Genomic DNA, 14,005 nt, shown 5'->3' on the forward strand with positions numbered 1-14,005 from the left:
AATCGAAGATGTAAAAAGTAGAGAGACACATCATGTTCATTGATTGGAACACTCAACATACTCAACTATGACAATTCTCCCCAAAATCATATACACATTTAATGCATGTAATACCTATCAAAATCCCACCAAGATATTTTGTAATGAAGACAAGATTATTCTGAAATTTATATGAGAAAGCAAAGGAACTAGAATTGCTAAAATAATTTTTAAAAGAAGAGTAAAGTTGTCATTCTCCTTAATTTTAAGACTTATATAGCTACGGTACCCTACACTGTGTGGTACTGATGATCAGGTAGACACAGAGATCAATGGAACAGAACAGAAAACCAAGACATCGACCCACGCAAGTATCCTCAACTGACTTTTTGCAAAAGTACAAGAACAATTTAACAGCAGAAAGATCGTTTTTCAACAACACCCACAGACAAAAAGAAAATGAACCTGAATCTACGTCTCACACTTTTACAGAAATAAACTCAAATAATCATGGACTTAAATGTAAAATGTAAAACTATAAAACTTTAAGAAATATACGAGAAATTTGGGGGGGATGTAGGACTAGGCAAAGAGTTCTTCTTAAACTTGACCCAAAAAGCACAATGCATAAAAGGAAAAATTGATAAATTGAACTTCATCAAAATTAAAAATTTGCTTTGTAAAAAATCCTATTAATTGGATAAAAGACAGGCTGTAAACTGGAAGAAAATATCTGCAAACCACATAGTTGACAAAAGACTAATATCTAGAATATGTAACGAACTCTCAACAGTGAAAAACTGAAAAAAAAAACCCATCTATTTTTAAAATGGGCACAAAAGAAGTGAAGAGATATTTCACCGAAGAGGATATGGCAGATAAGCACACAAAAGATGTTTAGCTTTGTTAATCGTGGAGCAAATACAAATTAAAACCATAACGAGTTATTACCATACACCTGTAAGAATGGCTAAAATAAAAAAAATAGGAACACCACCAAATGCTGGTGAAGATGTAGAGAAATTGGATCACTCGTATATTCATTGCTAATGTTATAAAGAAAGTTATACAGTACAGCCACTAGGGAAAAGTTTGGCTGTTTCTTAAAAACCAAATATGCAACTATCATGTGAACCAGTATTTGCTCCTCTGGGTATTTATCCCAGTGAAATGAACATATGTTCACACAAATAGCTGTGCATGAATATCTTTTCATAATAGTTCAAAACTGGAAACAACCCAGATATCTTTCAGTGGATAAATGGTTAAACAAGCTGTGGTACACCTATATCATGGAATACTACAATATCAATGCATTTCTCTTGCTTATAACAGAATACCTGAAACTGACTAATTTATAAAGAAACAAAATTTATTTCTTAAAGTTTCAGAGTCTGGGAAGTCCAAAGTCTAGGGAACACATCTGGTGAGGGTCTTCTACAGAGATACAGGGTGTCACATGGTGAGAATAGGCTGAGTAAGAGAGTTAACCTGCTCACCTGCCCTCCTTTAGAAGCCATCAGAACCAAACCCATTACTCCATGAATGGACCAATCCATTTGTGAAGGCAGAATCCTCACAATCCAATCACCTCTGAAAGGCCCCACCTTTAAAAAACCATAATTGGACTTCCTACCCTCTTAACACAGTTATGTGGGGATTAAGTTTCCAGTACATGAATTTGGGGGGGATACATTTGACCCATAGCAACTATGCACCAGTAAAAAGGGATAAACTATTAATACACACAACAACTTGCATGGATCTAAATGGTACTCAGCTGAGTGAAAAAAAATCAGTCTCAAAAAGTCAACTATGGTTGTAGCTGGTTAGCTCAGTTGGTTAGAGAGCAGCCTAATAAAACAAGATTAAGGGTTTGGATCCCCACATCAGCCAGCCACCAAAAACATAAATAAAGAATAAAATAAAGGAGAATCAAAAGGTCAATACTGTATGATTCCATTTATACAACACTTTTGAAATGACAAAAATTATAGAAATGGACCACAGGTTAGTGGTTGCCAGGGGTTAAAAAGGAGGGTCAAAGGACGGAAGTGGGTGTGGTTAAAAATGGTGACATGAGGGATTTTTGTGGCAATGGAACTGTTCTGTATCTTGGCTGTCTCAATGTCAGTATCCTGGTTACATTATTGTACTATAGTTTTATAAGATGTTACCAATAGGAAAAATGTGGAACAGAGTACATGGAACTTCTGTATTATTTCTTATGACTGCATGTGAATTATCTCAAAAAGGTGTAGCTCAAAGAAAACAATGTACAAGCAACAACAAAAGATAAAATGATATACCAAGTGGGATGGGGGTCCATGGACCATTACCACGTCTGGAGATGTGCTGGATGGATGCACAGGACTCATCATATAGTTGAACTCACAGCTGAGGTTTATGACAACAGGTAGCAGGGAAACACAGCCAGATCACAGAGGAAAGTCAGAGGCCAAGTCTGGCAGGATCCACACTCAGTCTTCCTTATGCTCTGTCCCTCCCACATGGGGTCACACAGAGCTCACTCTCACCCAGCAATGAAAACACAGCAGCACATGTGCAACATTTCTGCCCAGGGAAGCCCAGTAGAGACTCAGCTCTCAAAGTCTGTATTGGCGGCTGGTCACCTAGACACCCTCTGCTTAGCACATGCCAAAAATCCAGACTCCCGGAAGGAAGTCAGGGGTCCAGCATAAACCACAGGTTGGTACAGTCTAGGCACATCGAGCCCCCTCATTAAAGAGGGAATGGTTGGAACACCCCTGAAATCCAAATTCTCAGATGCGAGCCAAGAGCCAAGCTGGCCCACACGCCACCTCGGGCTGCTATGCTAGCTCTCACTGTACGTCATGCAAACACTAGTCCAAAGAAAGCCAGGCAGGCTATTTCAATCAGACAAAGTAGATTTACAAACAAGGAGTCTTACCAGGGATAAACGGGATATAACATAACAATGAAGGGCTCAACAATCAGAAAAGAAGTAACAGTCCTATCCGTGTACCCAGCAAACAGCAGAGCTCCAAAATATAAGTAAAAGCTTGTATAACTGAAGCAGAAATGGCCAAATCCACAATTACAGTTGGAGTCCCCTGCAGTCTTCTCTAAGTCATTAACAGAACAAGTAGGCAGAAAACCACTAAGGACATAAAAGTCCCGAGCAGCAACATAAGCCAGATGTGACCTAATGGACACAGAATACACATTCTTCTTAAAATTACAGAGGACGTTCATCATAATACACTGTATTCTTGAACACAAAACAACCTTTAAAAAATTAAAAGAATAGAAGTTATACAAAGTATGGTCTCCAACCATGAAAGAATTAAGCTACAAATCAGTCACAGAGAGATATCTGGAAATTAAACAGTAATCTAAGACTCTACCTAAAGAAGAGCAAATTAGACCCAAAACAAAAAGAAAGAAGGAAATAACAGAGTTAATAGCAGAAATCGATGTCAGAATTAAAATCAGTGAAATACAAAACTGGATTTTAGGAGAAAAAAGTAATAAAATTGATAAACTTCTAATCAGACTGCCCAATAAAAAAAGAGGAAAGACACAAATTACCAGTATCAGGAATGAAAGAGGGGACATTATTACTGCTCCTTAAAATAAGTAGTCATTAAAATAAGTAGTCATTAAAATAAGGGCTGGCTGTTTAGCTCACTCGTAGCTCACTCGGTTAGAGCATGGTGCTGACAACACCAAAGTCAAAGGTTTGGATCCCTGTGCTAGCCAGCTGCCAAAAAAAAAAGAAGAAGAAGATAATCAAGGAATATTAAAAACAACTTTATAGTAATAAATTTGATATCTTAGATGAAATGGATCAATTCTTCAAAAAGACACTAACTACCAGAACTCAGTCAAGAAGACATGGATAACCTGAATACCCATATACCTATTAAGGAAATTAAATTTGTAGTTAAAATCCTTCAAAAAAGAAAGCTCCAGGTCCTGGGGTTTACTGGAAAATTCCATCAAATATTTAAGGTAGAAGTTATACAAATTTTTCACAACCTTTACCAGAAAATAGAAGAGGAGTAAACATTTCTAAACTTATTTGATGATGCTAACATTACCCTACTATTAAGACCAAGCAAAGACATTATAAAAATTGAATATCAATAGAGTCCAATATGTTAATATTTTATTGTATGGATTGTGCTTTCCATATCATACTTGAAAATTTTTGCCTAACCCAAGGTAACACAGATGTTGTCCTATCTTTCCTTTAGAACTTCAGAGATCTACACAAAATGTGCAAGAAAATATTTGTAAATCACATATCTCATTTGTTTCCTGAATACATAAAGAACTCTCAAAAAACAAGAAAGGAAACAAAAATCTAAATTTGAAAAAATTAGCAAAAGCTCTGAACAGGTACTTCATCAAATACATGGCAAATAAAATAAGCATATGACAAGATGCCCGAAGTCATTAGTCGTTAAGGAAATGCCAATCAAAACCACAGTGAGATGCCACTACACATCTACTAGAATGTCCGAAATTATAAAGACTGTCCCTACCATGTGCTGATGGGAACGTGAAGCCATTGAAACACTCACACAGTTCACCATCAGGGTTTTCAACACTGGAGACAACTGATGAGTATTTCTTACATTTTTTATTTTGAAATAACTTTATTTTTATTTATTTATTTATTGAAATGTATTGATTGAACATATTAATGGAGTACAGAGTTATATTTCAGTACATGTATACAATGGGTGATGATCAATTCAGTGTAATTAGCATATTCATCATTGCATAACTTACTAATTTCTTTGTGATGAGAACATTTGATCTCCTCTCTTGTAGCTATTGGTTCGTCCATGTTGCCATGAATGACAAAGATTTCATTTTTTTTATGACTGAGTAGTATTTCATTGTTTATGTATATATACCATGTTTTCTTTATCTGTTCCTCTGTCAGTGGACACCAAGGTGATTCCATATCTCGGCTGTTGTGAATAGCACTGCAATAAACATGGGGGTACAGATATCTCTTCGGTATGCAAATTTCCTTTATTTTGAATAAATACCTAGCAGCAGGATTGCTGGATCATATGGCAATTCTATTTTTAGATTTTTGAGAAATCTCCATACATTTTTCAATAGTGGCTGTCCTAATTTACATTCCCACCAACAGTATATGAGTTTCCCTTTCTCCGCGTCCTTGCCAGCATTTGTTGGGTTTTTTTTATCTTTTTGATAGTAGCTAGTCTAACTGGGATGAGATGATATCTCATTGCAGTTTTGATTTGCATTTCTCTGATGATTAGTGATGTTGAGCATTTTTTTTCATATATAACTGTTGGCCATTTGTATGTCTTCTTTTAGGAAATGTTGATTCAAGTTGTTTGCTCACTTTTTAATCAGAATATTTGTTTTTTGCTGTTGAGTTGTTTAAGTTCCTTGTATATTCTGGATATTAATCCCTTGTCAAATGAATGAAAATATTTACAAATATTTTCTCCCATTCTGCTACTTTCCTCTTCACTCTGTTGATTGTTTCTTTTGCTGAGCAGAATCTTTTAGTTTAATGAAATCTCATTTGTCTATTTTTACTTTTGTTACCTGTGCTTTAGAAGTCTCCTCCATAAAATTTTCACCCAGACTAATGTCTTGGAGTGTTTCCCCTATGTTTTCCTTGAATAGTTTTATAGTTTCAGGTCTTACATTTAAGTCTTTAATCCATTTCAAGTTGATGTTGGTATATGGTGAGAGACAGGATTTTACTCTCTTTTTTTCTGCATATGGATATCCAATTTTCCTAGCATTATTTATTCAAGAGGCCATCTTTTCCCCAGTGTATGTACTTGGCACGTTTGTCAAAGATCAGTTGGCTGTAGATATGTGGATTTATTTCTGGGTTCTCTATTCTGTTCCATTGGCCTATGTGTCTGTTTTTGTGCAGTACCATGCTGTTTCTATTATTATACCTTTTCAGTATATTTTGAAATCAAATGGGAAATGCCTCCAGCTTTGTTCTTTTTGCTAAGGATTGTTTTGGATATTTGGGATCTTTTGTGGTATCATATGAATTTTAGAACTGCTTTTTCTATTTCTGTGAAGAATATCATTGGAATTTTGATAGGGATTGTTTTGAATCTGTAGATCAATTTGGGTAGTATGGCTATTTTGACAATGTTAATTCATCCAATCCATGAGATTGATTTCTTTCCATTTTCTTGTGTCCTCTTTAATTTCATTCTTACAAAGAAATTTAATTTCTTTGTAACTCTCATTGCAGAGATCTCACCTCCTTGGTTAAATTTATTTCTAGGTATTTTATTGTATTTTTTTTAAACTTTATTTGTTAGCTATTGTAGTCAACTTCTTTCTTGATTTCTTTTCCAGCTAGTTTGTTGTTGGTATATAGAAATTTTTGTATGTTGATTTTGTGTTCTGCAACTTTACTAAATTTGTTTATCAGTTCTAAGAGTTTTCTGGTGGAGTCTTTAGGTTTTTCTATGTAGAAGATCACATTATCTGCAAACGGGCAATTTGACTTCCTCTTTTCCAATTTGAATTCCCTTTATTTCTTTCTCTTGCCTAATTGCTCTGGGTAGGACTTTCAGTACTATGTTAAATAAGAATGGGGAAAGTGGGCATCCTTGTCTTGTTCCTGTTCTTAGAAGAAAAGCTTTTCCCCTAAGAACTGTGAGTTTGCCATATATACCTTTATTGTGTTGATATTTTCTGTCTACATCTAATTTGTTGAGAGTTTTTCTCATGAAGGAATATTGAATTTTATCAAATGCTTTTTTCTGCATCTATTGAGACAATCATATCATTTTTGTCCTTCATTTTATTGATGTGGTATATGGCATTTATTGATTTGCTTATGTTGAACCATTCTTGTATCTCTGGGATAAATCCCATTTCATCATGATGTATAATCTTTCCGATGTGCTGTTGGGTACAGTTTATTAAAATTTAGTTGAGAATTTTTGCATCTATGCTCATCAGAGATATTGGCCTATAGTTTTATTTGTGTGTATGTGTGCGATGCTGGCCTTGTAGAATGAGTTTGGGAGAAAGGCCTCTATTTCAATTTTTTGAAATAGTTTGAGAAGAATTCTTACTAAAATATCTTTAAAGGTTTGGTAGAATTCAGCAGTGAAGTCATCCAATCCCTGACTTTTCTTTGTTGGGAGGCTGTTGATTACTGATTCAATCTCGTTAGTCTTTCTTGGTCTGTTCAAGTTTTCTGTTTCTTCTTGGTTCAGTCTTGGTAGGTTGTGTGTGTCCAGAAATTTATTCATTTCACCCAGATTTTCCCATCTGTTTCAGTATAGTTGTTCATAAAAGCCTCTAATGATTCATTGCATTTCTGTAGTATCAGTTGTAATGTCTCCTTTTTCATTTCTAATTTTTGCTATTTTGGTCTTCTCTCTTTTTTTCCTAATCTAACTAACAGTTTGTGAATTTTGTTGAGCTTCTCAAAAACCAAATTTTCATTTCATCAATCTTCTGTATTGATTTTTTTATTTGTATTTTGTTTAGTTCTGCTCTGAGCTTTATTACTTCTTTCCATCTACTAATTTTATGACTGGATTGCTTTTGCTTTTCTAGTTCCTTGAGGTCCAATGTTAGGTGGTTTATTTGAAATCTTTCTGCTTTTTTGACATAAGCACTTAGTACAGTAAACTTCCATCTTAGTGCTGCTTTTATAGTATCCTGTAGGTTTGGGCATGTTGTACTTCTATTTTCATTTCTTTGAAGGAATTACATGATTTCCTGCTTAACTTCTTCTTTGACCAATTGGTCATTCAGGAGCATGCTATTTAATTTCCTGTATTTGTATAGTTTCCAGAGTTTCATTTGTTATTGATTTCTAGTTTTGTTCCATTGGGTAATGAAAAGACATTTGATATGATTTCAATTTTTTTTAAACGGTTGAGATTTGATTTGTGGCCTAACATGAGTTCTATCCTGGAGAATGATTTGTGTGCTGATGAGAACAATATGTATTCTGCAGTTGTTGGATGAAATGTTCCGTGTCTGTCAAATCCATTTGGTTTATAGTGCAGTTTAAATCCAATGTTCTTTTGTTGATCTTTTGTCTAGCTGATCTGTACAATGGTAAGACAGTGGTATTAATGTCTCCAGCTAGTATTATATTGGGGTCTATCTCTTCCTTTAGATACAATAATATTTGCCCTCTATATCTGGGTGATCCGATGTTGGGTGTATATATAAATACAATTGTTATATCCTCTTGCTGAATTGATCCCTTTATCATTATACAATGACCTTCTTTGTCTCTTTTTATAGTTTTTGCTTTAAAGTCTATTTTATCTGATATAAGTATACCTACTACTGCTTACTTTTGGTTTCCATTTGCTTGGAATACCTTTTTCCATCCCTCACTATTCATCAATGTGTGTCTTCACAGGTCAAGTGAGTTTCTTGTAAGCAGCATATACTTGGGTCTTGGGTTTCAGCAAGTCTATGTCTTTTAAATGGGGAATTTAATCCATTTACATTCAAGGTTGTTACTGAAAGGTATTGCCTTACTCCTGACATCTTGTTAATACTTTTATGGCTGTTTTATATATGTTTTGTTTCTTTCTTTCTCTTCTATGGTTTTCTTTGCTATTTGTTGGTTTATTTGCAGTGATGAGATATAATTTCTTTCCTTTTTCTCATTTATATATCTGCTCTACCAATGATTTTTATTCTTTTGCATGTTATCATGATGATAGTTATTGTTCTTTTGCTTCTAGATGTGGGACTCCCTTAAGGATTTCTTGTAGGACTGGTCTAATGGTGATGAATTCCCACAGTTTACGTTTGTCTGGGAAAGATGCTATTTCTCCTTCATTTCTGAAGGATAGCTTTGCTGAGTATAGCATTCTTACCTGGCATTATTTTTTCTTTCAGTACTTTGAATATATCATCTCGCTTTCTCCTGGCCTGTAAGGTTTCTGCTGAGAAATCTGCTGTTAGTCTGATGGAGTTTCCTTTTTATGTGACTTGACACTTTTCTCTTGCTCTTTTTAGAATTCTCTCTTTGTCTTTGACTTTTGACAATTTGATTACAATATGTCTCAGAGAGAACTTTTTTTTGGATTAAATCTGTTTGGGGACCTTTGAGCCTCTTGGATCTATAAGAGAAATCCATATCTCTTCCCATACTTGAGAAGTTTTCAATTATTATTTTGTTAAATAGGTTTTGTATGCCTTCTTCCCATCTCTTCCCCTTCCAGAACACCCATAATATGAATGTTATGGGTGTTTTAAATTGTTCTTTAGATCTTGCAGGCTTTCTTCGTTATTTTAAATTCTTTTTCTTTTTCCTCCCTTACTGAGTTCTTTCTTTCTTCTGCTTGCTCTAGCCTGTTGTTTAAGCTCTCGGCTGTATTTTTTATTTCATTGAATGAATTCTTCAATTCTAAGATTTCTGCTTGATTCTCTTTTAGGATATCTGTCTCTTGCATTTCTCCTTCAGGTTCTAATTGTTTTTCTGACTTTGTTGTGTTGTCTATCTATATTTTCTTGCACCTTGTTGAGTTTCCTTAAGATTATTATTTAGAATTCCTTTTTAGGCATTTTTAAGGTTTCCTTTTGTTTGGGGTCTGGCCCTGGAGAATTATTGTCTTCCTTTGGGAGTGTCATGTTTCCTTATGTTTTCATGCTTTTGTAACCCTATGCTGATGTCTCGGCATCTTGTGGGACAGTCACTTCATTTGATTTTTTGGAGTAATTTTTGAAGGGAGAAACTCTTTCATGTAGAGGTATTTAGTGACAATCAGGGATGGTTTTTGGGGTTTGGTTCTGGATGATCACAATAGTGTAGTCTTCATATGGCTCCTTTGATTATATTCAACCTTAGAGCTGTCTGTGGGTGCCTCTGTAGCCTAGGCTGTCAGGCACTTGGCCATTTCTTATTGGAGTGGGTGACACTGGGCAGGGTTGTTGGGGTTGTAGGCAGGGCCTTGAGCACCATGGAGATGTGCTGGTGCACTCAGTGTTTCCTAACCTAAAGTGAGGAACCCTGGATGAGGTTACTGGGGTCACCATCAGGGCTTCAGGTTTTGAGGAGAGGTATTGTGGCAATTGGCTGTTCCTCTGCTAAAGTGGGCAGGTTTGCCAGGGTTTTGCGTGGATTGCATACCATGGAAAGAGTGCTGGGACACTTCTCTGTGCCCTTGGGAGAGACGAGCAGGACTCTCCACAGGTTCCCTGCTGGAGTGAGTGGCTCTAGGCAAGTTTGCCATTGTCATGCAGCACTCCATACCCCAGAAGAGGTGGGTGCTTTTTGTGAAACTTCCCCACTGGGGTAGGTAGTCCCTGGTGGGCTACCTGGAGCCAGCCTAGACACTGTGTCCCTGAGAGAGATGGGCAGGCACCTCATCAAGGAAAGCAGGGCTGCCAGCAGTTGCAGAAGTCCCAAATCAGTCAGCTCTTGGGCTCCAGAAAGTCTACACACTGGCTCCCTCTGTCCTGAGAGTGGCATCTGCACTACACTGGACCACCTGCTCCCAGGAGTGCAGGGTGCCTTGTGGATTTTGATTCCAGGGTTCCAATGTGTTCAGAGGGCCCTAGGGATGTGGAGATTCTCACGCTATTGGGTCCCCAGGCAAAGTGCATTCTGGTATTGCCTCTGATCCCAAAACGGTGACGTCCTTCGATAGCCCAGGATCTGGGGGTGGGGAACCCCATGTGCACTCTCCTACTGGAAAAATGCAGTCACATGTGCTCCCAGCAGCTCCCCACACTGAGCTCATGATCTGCAAGGGCTCTGTGGCTCCCTTGTAGCTTGCACTGTAGGTAGAGGGAATGCTAACTTCAGAATTTCCTCACCCACCTTTTCCAAACAGTGCAGGGTCTATCCAAGCTCTGCACCAGTCCCAGTTGGGTGCTTTCCTTGTCTTTCTGAGCATCCAAATCTTAGGGGATTTTCCTCACTGTTTTGCTGAATTCTGGAGCTTTCTTCTAGACTTTCTATTCTACATGTGACTGTCCACTTGTTGTTTCAGACTTTCGCTATCCCACATGCAAAAGCTGGCTGCCTCCAGTTAACCACCTTGGCAAACATATTGATGTGTGAGAACTTTAGACTTACAGAATATTTGCAAAGTTTGTAAAGAAAATTCCCCATTCCCTTTTCCTAATTTTCCCTAATGTTAACATCTTATATAAATATAGTACAATTAACAAAACCAATAAATTAATAATGCTACAATACTATTAACTACAGACATTATTCACATACCACCATTTTTCTCATCAATGTCCACCTTTTATGCTGGATGCAACCCAGGATTCACAGTGCATTTAGATGGCATGTCCCCACAGTCTCCTTCGATCTGTGACAGTTCTTCAGGCTTTCACTGTCTTTATGATATTTGGGTTGTTCCTCCCCTTGCTTTTATACTAGCTGTTATTGAGGGTAAAAAAATAGGTGAAAAGCTGATGGAAATGAGTTTGTCTCCTAGGATACTAAAGTACAAAAAGAAAGAAAAAGTAAAAAAAACACCAGTACAAAGCAGGCCTTCAGCACTCAACAGTCATTTGTGGAATGGATCCTCTCCCAGAGCACCAGAATCCAGTGTAGCGAGGAGGAGCCCAGGGCTGGGCTGCCTGGGGCTGCCCCTGGCTCTGCCACAGCTCTCTGTGGCCCGTCCACCTCTTCCCTTCATGTCTATTCATTCCACAGAATTGGCCGGGCTACGTTTTTCCTTAGAGCAGCCCAGAGAACTAGTGAGGTCTACATGATGTGAAAGCCAGTGGATCCAGAGATGACAGGGCTTCTATGTGTCCTTCTGTGGACTAAGTCCTGCTGTGATTCTAGTGCACAGAAGGTGCAAGTGACGTCCTCATCTCCTGTGCTGCCGCTCCAGGCTATTCTGAGTTGTGATTGTGGATTGTGCTTTCCATGTTGTATCTGAAAACTTTTTGCCGAACCCAAGGTAAAACAGATTTTATCCTATCTTTCCTTTAGAAGTTTAGAGATTTACACAAAATGTGCAAGAAAATATTTGTAAATCACATATCTGGTTTGTTTCCAGAATATGTAAAGAACTCTCAAAACATAAGAGAAAACACAAAAATCCAAATTTAAAAAAAATAGGCAAAAGACTTGAGCAAACACTTCATCAAGTAGATGGCAAATAATCACATGATAAGCAGTACAAGAGCAAAAAGTCTATTGATAGGGGAGGCCACTGACCATAAGCTTCAAGAACATGTGGCCCTGCCAGTCCCTTGAGGGCAGGGGGCTTCTCTTTCTGCAGATGGCATAGGGTCCACTAGTCACTGCCAATCAAACTTTCTGTCTCCCTAGAGCTGGTGCAGTCACCATAGCCAAGAAATCCATGCTGGACAGCTCAAGCATCAGCTAATGGGCTGTTTCATCTGGGCAATACACAGGCTTCAGCTCCTCTGCATTTAATTGGTATTAAAGATTAAAAAGCAAATTACTAAAGCAATCACACTGAATCCACTTGTCTATATCTCGCTACAGCTCCCAAGCAGTTTGATATTTACTGTCAGCTGGCATTTAATTACTCACCCAGATTTGGAGGCCTTAATTGACAGAATGCTGAAGACTAATTCTTTAAAAGGACGCTTTCCCCATACGAGAACACTTGAGCTCAGAGGTGATGCTGTCTCTCTGTTCCAAGGATCGGGGAGACAGACACCAGAACAGATTGGCTCCTTCTCTCCTCTCTCCTCCCTACTGTTCCCAAGTTGATTTAGGTCCTTGTGCCTGCTGGAGTCAGTGGAGAAAAGCAAATGAGACACTGACCATGAAATATTTCCCCTTTCTAACCCAGTCCCCTAATCCAACCCAGTCCCAATTCTCTAGAACACGCCCGTAGCCTGCAGAGGGACCAGTCCCCAAAGCACTATTAATTAGGCAGCCAACAGAACCACAACTTTGCCAAGTACACAGGAAGAAACTCCAGACAGAGGCACAGTTGGAGCAGCATCGGGATACCACTGACTGTTTAAATACCTATTTCTGAAACATCACTGCATGTTGTAAAAGTCTCCACCTCACCCTTGCTGCCCGTGTCTCATGTCACTGCGCCTTGTTCGAACTTCTTAATCCTGAATCAATTACATCATGTTCTGTTTAATAATTCAGACATTTAAAACTAGATTGGGCTCAGCAGCATCAAATACAGAAAAGAGGGCAACGGTGGCAAAGATCGTGACAGATCAGCCACTCCTCTTCCTGCTCTTTAACGTTGCTGTCCATATTGAAAATGCAGAGATCCTAACAGAAGGAGGGAGCATGGTTGTCCCCAGCTTTTATTTTGGGGTGTGTTTTAAAATAAATAATCTACCATACGATCCAGCTATCCCACTGCTGGGAATATACCCAAAGGAATGGAAATCATCAAGTCGAACGCATACCTGGTATTTCTTTTTAAATCATCAAGTCGAACGCATACCTGGTATTTCTTTTTAAATCATCAAGTCGAACGCATACCTGGTATTTCTTTTTAAATCATCAAGTCGAACGCATACCTGGTATTTCTTTTTAAATCATCAAGTCGAACGCATACCTGGTATTTCTTTTTAAATCATCAAGTCGAACGCATACCTGGTATTTCTTTTTGGGAGGGGAGAGAAGGAGGAGGGAGGGAGGTGTCGGTGATGGGCCTTAATAATCATATACAGTGTATATTGACAAAATAAAAATTTAACGAAAAAAAAAGAAAAAAGAAATAAAAATAAATAATACCAAAACTCTAAAAAGGGCACGTTTTCAGAAAGGAGAAATACAATTTCTAAATATTTCCAAATTTCAACTCAAGGTCAAACACCAATCTGAATATGTGTTTTTGTTTTCTGGGTTCTCCCCCCCTCCCAAACATTTAAGGTCAGAGAAAACAAACAAAAAACCACATTTTTTAAAAAAGAGGGGTGGAAGGGAAAAGGCTGAAGGCAAAGCCTAACCTCGGAGGACTCGTTTCATTTTGAACCTCGGTCTCTTTTTCAACACGAGGTCTTCAACTGCAGGGCCTGTCGCACTCATATTTAAATCCGTACGAGGCCA

Source organism: Galeopterus variegatus, unplaced genomic scaffold (genome assembly GCF_000696425.1).
Source record: "Galeopterus variegatus unplaced genomic scaffold, G_variegatus-3.0.2 Scaffold295, whole genome shotgun sequence".
NCBI lineage: Eukaryota > Metazoa > Chordata > Mammalia > Dermoptera > Cynocephalidae > Galeopterus > Galeopterus variegatus.